Here is a 9,997-nt window from a genome sequence, read left to right on the forward strand (position 1 = left end):
TGTGTTGCCTAATGTTGAATTTTTATAACTTGTTACTATTTCTCAGTTTGTTTTAGCTTGAAATTTCCAATCACTGCCCTTCCTAGCTGGATCTGAGCTTTCATAATCCAGCATATTCTATGTCCTTTCCCTTTTAATGCCACCTTTCAACAATCTAGACTTACTATCTGAATTTGATTTGGCAATGCTTTCAGGCTTCCATTCCGCTAAACATTATCTCTGCCTTTCATTATGGGCACACCATCAAGGAAATGAGTCTTAAAAGCTATAACACATGAAAATTTTAAAAAGATATAAAGGTATATTTTACAAGCTATTAATGAAAATCTAGAGCAAACACCCATCGATCTCATAAAATTGTGATAAAGTGATGAAAATGTACCATTAAGTATCTCCTGATATTTTCATAGATAACTATTAAACAGGTCTCTTCATAGACATTTAAAAAATAATTAACAACAACAACAAAAATAAGGCAGCTGGTCTACAGATGTCAATGGGTTATCCAAGTTCTATATTTTTCAAGGCAGCTTATTTGCCCTGGTTCTTTAAAATATTAAAAAAATTTCTTAATGATATCAATAATTTTTTACTAAATTTTTATTCTAAATATTTTTTAGAAATCATTAAAAATGAAACATTTTTTCCAATAATTCAAATGAAACATTTTCTACCAGATTTTTCTACACTAAGAAAGAATTCATTAAAAAAAAAAAAAAACAAGTAACGTTATTTTATTTTTCTACTTATAAACAATTATTAGCCTTCTCAGGTAAGAATTAAAATTCTGCATCTTCTTAATATCGAAGAATTCATTACTCACATACTAACTACATCATCAATGCCCTCTCCACTTCCTCTCAAAGTGAACTGGGATTTCACAGTAATAAGCTCTCACCAATTGTTTCTTTTTCCTACGAAAGCCTATATTAACGTATTGGTTGCAGACAAAAAGAAAAGTAACATTAAATTAAGCTGTATTCGATTTGAATCCAATTTGGAAAAGAAAAAAAATTTTAAACAGTATTGCACAATTTGCATAGTACTTTTGGAAAAATAACAAGTTGTCCAAGTACAATTGAGCTTGGTCCCTAAATCACAAAATTATATCAAATTCAGGATTTATGACTACTTTCATCAGAAAGGTGAAAGTTGCCTGCTCAGTCAGATTACTTTCAGCAATAGTCCAGCATTTGTTGGCCATATGTTTCAAGTTGTAAGATGTCCTGTTAAAAGTTATGGATGCAGTTCTGTGGTCAGGAAAATGACAGACGTCTCTCCCTTGAAGACATTAACTTTATTCTACTTTGTTCTAACACTGTGTACAGACAATGAGAATGATATAGTAGTCCCATTTTCTCAATATAATTCAAGGTGAGCCTACTGCTGCATTCTCACATGACTTCTCTCTGTCCTTATGAATCCCAACTTACCCTCTGCCTTGTCTTCTACAAGAATTGTCTCACTTATTTCATTCACTTACTCATTACTAATTTATGCAGTAATAATGAATTATTATTCATTCAAGAATAAAGCATATTATTTATTATTACTGCATGCCAGAGAAAAATATGTATCTGTTCATCTAATCATACTAGTCAGTACACAAGCAAATATTAAATATAAAATTAAATAAACAACGAAAAATGCAATTAGTGTCCATTTTCATATAGAGAACATTTCACACTGATACTAAAATTTTACATTATACGGGTATTTTAATATGATAACTTGCATTTATATACCATTCATAAGAGGATTCTTTCCATCTAAATGCTGGAATTTTTTATTTAATCCAAATGTACATGACCTTTAGCTTACATTATGGGTCTTCTTAATTATTCATCCTCAAACATACATGAATTTAAGATTTCTTGACCCCAGGATTATGCCAGCTCCCCAAACTTTCTATTCCACCTTAACATATTTTCTTGCATTCAGCTGTAAAGTTTCTTCTTGGGTGCATGTCAATTAACACATGAATTTTTCTTTATTTTTACTAGCCCCTAATACAAAGATCTATCTCATTTTCTTCCTATCACTGTCTTTATTGAGGTATAATTGACAAATAAATATTATTTATATTTAAATTGTACAACTTGTTGTTTTGATATGTGTATACTCTATTTTCTTTTCTTAAATTAGTTTTTATATTTGTCAATATTTGTTTTATCCATTTAAAATCATAATCAAATGAAGATCCCAACCATAAACAGCTGAAGAGCACAACCATGCACTGATTTTCATATTAGAATACTGTGTTTTAGCAGATACTTAATAAATGGAGTATGATTATGGTGAAAAGCAACTTTTGGAAGGAATATTAAGTCATGAAGTTTCATTTATTCAACAAATACTGAGCACCTAATATGTGTCAGGAACTGTTAGAAGCATGAAACATATGACAGAGAAGATGCCCTGCCCTCACAGACCTTACATTCTTATTGTTGTTGAAGACAGACAATAAACAATGAATCTCATAGAATCATTATATAAAAATATGGTTCAGATAGTAATATGTGTTTGAAGAAAACAAAACAAGATGCTGTAATAGAAAGTGAATGGGGATGGGAGACCACTTTAGTCCGAGGATGGAAGGAGGCCTCCCCAAGAAGATGATGTCTAAGCTGAAACCTGAATGATAAGAGGAGTCCGACTGTACAAAGATCTTTCAGATGAGCACTCAGGTAGCAAGAAAGTCCCTAATGAAAAATTAGCAGTACTTCTTAAAACAGCAACCAGATACAAAATCAATATATAAAAATGTATTGTATTTCTATACCCTAATAACAAACTATCAGAAAACAGTACTATTTACAACTGCATAAAAGAATAACATTTCTAAGAAAGAATGTAACTAAGGAGGACTAAAACCTGTAAACCGCAAGCTATAAGACATTGAAAAAATAAAAAAAAGAATTGAAGAAGATACAAATAAATACAAAGATAGTTCATGCTCATGGATTGAAAAAATTAATATTGCTAAAATTACTCAAAGCAATGTACAGATTTAATGCGATCTCTATCAAAATTCCAATGATATTTTTTCGCCTAGATAGAACAATCCTAAATAATCCTAAAATGGGTATGGAACCACAAGAGACTTCAAATAGCCAAAGCAACCTTGAGAAAAAGGAAAGAACAGAAGGCATCATGCGCCCTAATTTCAAACTATATTACAAAGCTATAGTAATAAAAAGAGTATGGCATGGGCATAACAATAGACACATAAAACACTGGAACAAAATAGAGAGCCCGGAAATAAAGCTATGCATATATGGTCAAATAGTTTATGACAAAGAAGCCGAGAACATACAATAGGGAAAAGACAGTTGCTTTAATAAGTGTCATTGGGAAACTGGACAACCACTTGCAAAAGAAATAAAAAGGAACCACTATCTTATATCATTCACAAAAATTAACTCAAAATAGATTAAGGACTTGAATGTAAGACCTGAAAATATAAAACTCTTAGAAGAAAACATAAGCAGTAAGTGCCTTGACATCAATCTTGGTGATGATTTTTTAGGTGTGACATCAAAGCAAAGGCAATAAGAGCAGAAATCAACAAGCAGGACTGCATCAAACTAAAAACTTCTGCACAGGAAAGAAAACCATCAACAAAATGAAAAGGCAGCCTACTCAAGTGAGAAAATATTTGCAAATCATTTATCTGATAAGGGATCAATATCCAAAATATATTCATTCAACTAAATAACAAAAATAAAACAAACAAAAACCCCACAATCCAATTAAAAAATGGCAGAGGATCTCAATACATTTTTTTTTTCCAAAGCAGACATACAGTGGCCAATAGGTATATGAAAAGGTGCTCAACATCACTAATCATCAGGGAAATGTAAATCAAACTCATGATGAGATATCAATGTACTCCTATTAGAATGGTTATTATCAAAAAGACAAGAAATAATAAGTGACAAGGATATGGAGAAAAAGGAACCCTTGTGAACTGTTGGTGAAAATGTAAATTGTTGTAGCCACTATAGAAGATAGTATGGGAGTTCCTCAAAAACTTAAAAAGAAGACTACCATATGTTCCAGCAATTCTAGTTCTGAGAATTTACCCAAAGAAAATGAAAACACTCATTTGAAAAGATATATGCAATATTCATCGATAGATGAATGAATAAAATAATATGGTATATATACACAATAGAATATTATTCAGCCATAAAAAGGCAAAAAAAAAAAATGTCATTTAAAACAATGTGAAGAGAACTTGAAGGCATTATGCTAAGTAAAATGTTAGCAGAGAACGGATACCATATGATTCCACTTATATGTGGAATAAAACAAGAAACACAAACAAAGAAAAGCTAGCTCATAGGCTCATAGAAACAGAAAAAAAAAAAAAAGTTTGATAATTGCCACAGGTGGAAAGGGAGTGAAAAGGTAGGGGAAATAAGTAGATGGGTAAAAAATAGAAACTTTCAGTTATAAGTAAGTTCTGAGGATATATTGTACAGCATAACTTTAGTTAATAATACCTTATTGCATATTTGAAAGTTGCTAAGAAATTAGATCCTTAAGTTCTCATCACAAGAAAAAAGATTGTAACTATGTATGGTAATAGATGTTAAATGAAATTATTGCAATGAAATTATTACAGTGATTATTTTCCAATACATACAAATATAGAATCATTATATTGTACACTTGAAACTAATATAATGCTATGTATCTATTTTACTTCAATAAATAGGTAAACCAATCAATCAATCAATCAATCAATCAATCAAACAAACAAGCAAGCAAGCAAGCAAACTACTGAATGGCTATTCCTGTGAGTAAAAGGCAGAGGAAGAAAGACACAATAAGACTGGAAGGAAAAGTAGGTACAATTCCTTGCAGAATTGCAGCCCATAGTACAAGTGTTAGGTTTATTCTATTTGTAATGAGAAACCTTTAATAAAGTGAGGTGACATGATTGGATTGACTTTTTTAAAAGATCACTCGAGAATGAAAGATATGCTGGAAAGTTTGAAACAAGAAGGTTAATGAGGAGGTTATTATAACAACCAAAAAGTTCAGTTACAACAGGGATTGAAAAAAATGCAGAATATATTTCATTGTAACACTTTTCCAAACTCTCTAAATCCTCAGCACTGGACTATAATACTCTCTATCTCTGAAGAGTTTCATTGATTAACATGCCATTAATTCCTATAAATCCCAAATAAAATCTTTTTGATTGGCTTATATATCCATTGTTGTTGTTGTCGCTATTGCTGTTTTCTAATCAAATAAATTGTGAAATATGTGTGTCATGTTAATTGTATTTTAAAACTGCAATTTCCTACTTTCCTGTGATGCAAGTACTTTTCCTTCCTATAGCAATATGGAATCAGTTAAATTACAGCAAATTATAGGTAAAGTGCAACTGAACAGAGGATAGCCTACTAAGTCTCAGCCTTCAAGTGTGGCACTGCTACCATATCTATCCACATTATAGAGCTACGTTAAAGACCCAATTTTGCCTATTTTTATCTATACATTCAAGTATTTTACAAACTGTGAGAATCCTGACTCTGCCAGCTCAGCTAATGGGATTATTATTAAATGGTCTTTCATACAGAAAATATTTTCTTAGAAATTTGTATTCTTAGAAAGAAATGGACCTTAAAGCAAGATGAAGAAAATACAGTTTTTGTTGTTGTTGTTTTTTATCTAGTACTCAAACTGAAGATAATTGTATTAGTTTAATGTGGTGACATCATTATACCTCAAAACACAGGATTATTCATTTATCGTTCTGAGGAAAAGGAAAATGTTCATATATCAATACCACTCATAAACCCGAATGTTTTTTTTATCCATTAACAATTTAACTTTCTTCTGAGATTAGTTTTTTCTTTTATTTTCTTAAGGCAGTTTGATTAATCAAGTATTTGATCTTGAAATTTATGTTGTTTCCAACTTTCATTCAAATCTTCCAATCTCATCTGACGAGATGAGGGAATGAGGAGAGCTTTGTACAATGCATAAAACCAAGACTCTCCTTGACTTTTACAGTGATGACTAAAGAGGAGTAAATGTCACATTCTTATTAGAGGAATGAAACTGAGTAGAGCAGTATATTTGGGAACCAGGGCCAAACTAAGAGGAAGGGACTTTGTAGTGAAGGAAAATGTAACTAGATTTAGTTACAAAGCTAAAATGAGGGCCAAAAGGCTAGGTGGAGGTCAATTCTAAGAAGCAGTAATAAGTTATATTACATTTCCATGGCCTTTTCTGTACTGCTGAAATAAAGAATTTGCTGCAGCTAAAATTCAAACAAGATTAAGGTATATTTGGCCTTCTCTGAGACCCATCATCACCCTATTTTACCTGACAGATACTCAGAACCCAAATTCTCCCATCTAGCCCACCTACAACATTGATGCATGAGGAGAAGAGACATTCCCCATTCTTAAGTTCAACTGTTACATGCAAATCTGGAGGAAAAAAGGACAGCAATAACTACTCAGAACTGATTTCCAATGTGGCGAGCACATCAAGTTAAGAGCTTTCAGCTGCCTTTTAATAAACAAACATAACTAAGAGGTTTGCTTATTTACTATGGTTGGTATTTTATGCTCTTTTGAAAGAAAATGATGAAGAAAATGTATAGGAATAGGGTAGTTTTATTAATATATATCTTATTTAGAAGGGATTAAGGAATATGTCTGTGACTTGATTCTGCTTTTAATTCATTGCTGAAGTAAGGGTAAGAGAAATAAATACTTCAAATATTTTTCTTTTTCTCTGGTTGATGTTGGTAGAAAAGCAGCTTTGTAAACCCCTACTGCAAATTAGTTGCTGACACAATGGTGACTAAAGTGGGTCTTGTTTTACAGTAATAAAAATAAGTTCATGAAGTTATAAAACTAGTACTCACGGTAAGATATAATACAAAGGTATATATAATGTTAAGTAAAAATTCTCTTTCTTTCCTATTGCCTTCATATGACCTCTAGTCATATAACTCAATGATAGTCTTTTTAATAACACTTCCTAGTGTGTCCTTCCAGATGTTTGCTATGCATGTACAATATTTATAGAAATATTCTTTTTATTGAAAGAATAAAATCAAAATAATACTTTGAACTCACTTTTTCATTAATAACACTTCGAATAAATGTTTGTATGCTTCTATTAAACTATGTTATTAAAGTCTGCATTTATTTGTGGCTGTATGAAAATTCAGTGTTAGGAAATCACAAATTAAACTGAAACACAGGTATTTTCAGTATTTAAGATTACTTATGAATTTTTTTTAAGTTAGTAAATAAGCCAAAGGGAAAATAAAAGAAAGAAATTCGGTCTATTGGCCCAGAAAATACCAAATGAGAAAACATAAAAATCTAACCCCTCACCCAAAATATGTGTATGTATATTGGCAAATGTGGAAATAAGTATTAATATGATATTTTTAAGAAAACTACTATTTTTACTGTAGTTGAAAAATAAATAGAGATATTAGCTAAATGAAGTGAGGAAAAGCTAATGATTCCATTGGTTAGATTCTCTTAGTCCATAAGTTACTCTCCAGAAATTTAAGTGTTTTGACAGAAGCATAAACTCAGCATCCTGCAGTTGAAACATAGTCCCTGGAGCAAAATTTACACACAATTTCTGGCTTACCATCAAGAAAAATTTTATTCAAATAAATAAAAAACGTTATAGTGCTGGAAGGGACGATAAAATTCCCCAAAGAGAGAGTCTATTCCCCTATATCAAAACATTCGAAACCTTCCCAAAAGCATTTACTTTCTTTGTTTTTTAAAATTATCAGTGTCAGTAATTCTCTAATATCTTTGTGTGATGCAGTCCATAATTTCACACCCTTATGGTTAGAATCATATGGTTTTCTGGAAATCTAACTGCAAATTATTTTAGCTATGATTCAGCTAATTCATCTTCTGTTGTTAATGAAAGAGAACTGAACACAACCTCACAGTTCATTTAGTCTAAGAGGATTATAAGCATGTGTCAGTATGCTATATTCCATAGAGAAATAGTTTTTCCACTTTACCATAATGTACCTAAGAGTTTTAGCAATAGACTTATAAAAGCATCAGCACTATTTGCATGTGCTATACTGGGTGAAAACATAGTTTGGGTCACTGCTCTAGTATCTCTTACATGGCAGGAAGCAGAGAGAGTGTATAAAATGAGAAATCTCATCCTTGCCTCAGATCTGTTTACTCTGCGGTAGAGAAGAGGTAAAAGTCATTTTGAAATGTTTGCTGCAGCCACAGAAGAAATAGGTTTAAAATAAAATAACAGTTGAAGAGCTTTCATTCTGAATGAAATCTGTATCTTTCAGTCTCAAAACAAAAACCCTATACAAGATCTTTAAAGAGCTGCCAAACAAACTCCAGGAGGAAAAAGACACAGTGGGGTAAATGTGTGTTCTGCTAAAGGAAATACATTGAACGACAGAGTTGTAGGTGGAACAGAGCCGAGGAGCAAACATAAAGTATTCATGGGTTGATTTTGGGGAATCCAAAGAAATAAACTTTTATGTGAAGTTGTAAATGAGCCATATGAAGGACCAGGGAAATGGAGAAATGATCAAAGACCAAGGGGAAAAAAAGGTACATAGGATATTAACCTTGCAGAAACAGCCTGTTTGATTTAAAGAACACACGAAAACAATCCAGAAAGTAAAGGCGGAAAATGAAATGGAGAATATAAAAGGCAATGAGATAGAGGATAAAAGGTTTTTCAGATAAATAAAGCAACAATAGGCTTATGAGAGCCACTGTTGCCTCTTGAGAAACCAAAAGGCAAATGGATAATGTAACCAGGAGATATGATGGGATGCGTTATCCCCCTTTTCTCCATCAGAAAGCAGAAGAAAACATGCCGAAAGTATATTCATTTCTTCCAAAGAAAATGAGACACTGAGAAAAAAAAAGAAAATGAGAGTAGCTCAAAATATGTTTAAAAATGAAACCAATTCTTAAGCCAGCTAAAACTAGAAATCTGAAAGAACTACTAGTGATAGAAAAAGGAATAAGTATTTGCATGCGCTTATTAGGAGAGAAAAATAAAATGTACAGTAAAAGTATATTTTATACGGGCCAACAAGTCTTTTTTTGTCATTAAACATAGTTGTAGTTTTAGGTATAGTATGAGATAGTTTGTTAGTCAAACGAAATAAAATTTTCTTTCTATTTAAAAGAAATGGAAATAAAGAAAGGATTGATAAAACATGTTATAGATACATCATTTTTTGAAGTTTCCTTACAATATAATTTTACCTCAAGTTTAGTACAGCTGTAAATTCCTGCTTTCGTAGCAATGATATAATCTCCTAACAATCTGAAAAAAATTATCAGTGCAAACTTTGCAGATATATCATGCAGACATGCTTACCAAATATCGTTAACTGCTTGCTAAATATAATTTCTATTATACTAAAGTACTTAGAAAATGTCTATAAAATATCTGAGTACCTCCTGTTCCTTAACATTCCACTATAAATTCACTACAAATAGAAGTAAAAGTAGTCAAAAGTATGTCAGTATGGTAAGTTACATAAAAACATATTCACTTTTATTTATTGTGCTTCATTTCTCTCAAATGCATGCAGTTGTACAGTGAAATCTGAATAGCAGTTGCAAAAGTCAGACCATATTGTTCATATGCATGCTTTCTAGTCCATACCTCCACATCCCATAATTCTCTGTATCCGATAGCATCACATTTCTTTCTTGTTTTAGATTAATTGTCTACATTGAATCCGGTGTTGTGCACAACTCTTATTTGGTCCAGATCATTGAACCGAAACATGTAAAGTCATCTCCATTATTCTTTATTCACCAAAAACAAGAAAGAGAAAGTTCAGAAAGTTCAGAAGTTTTCAAGCTCTCACCCCCTTTTCTGATTAAAAATAAGTTATTATTCTCATTATTATATCATATAAATCCAAGAAGAATTTATTACATGGTTTCTAGATATTTTAAAAAGGTAATGTCAACTTCATTCT

This window comes from Pteropus alecto, unplaced genomic scaffold (genome assembly GCF_000325575.1).
Source record: "Pteropus alecto unplaced genomic scaffold, ASM32557v1 scaffold57, whole genome shotgun sequence".
NCBI lineage: Eukaryota > Metazoa > Chordata > Mammalia > Chiroptera > Pteropodidae > Pteropus > Pteropus alecto.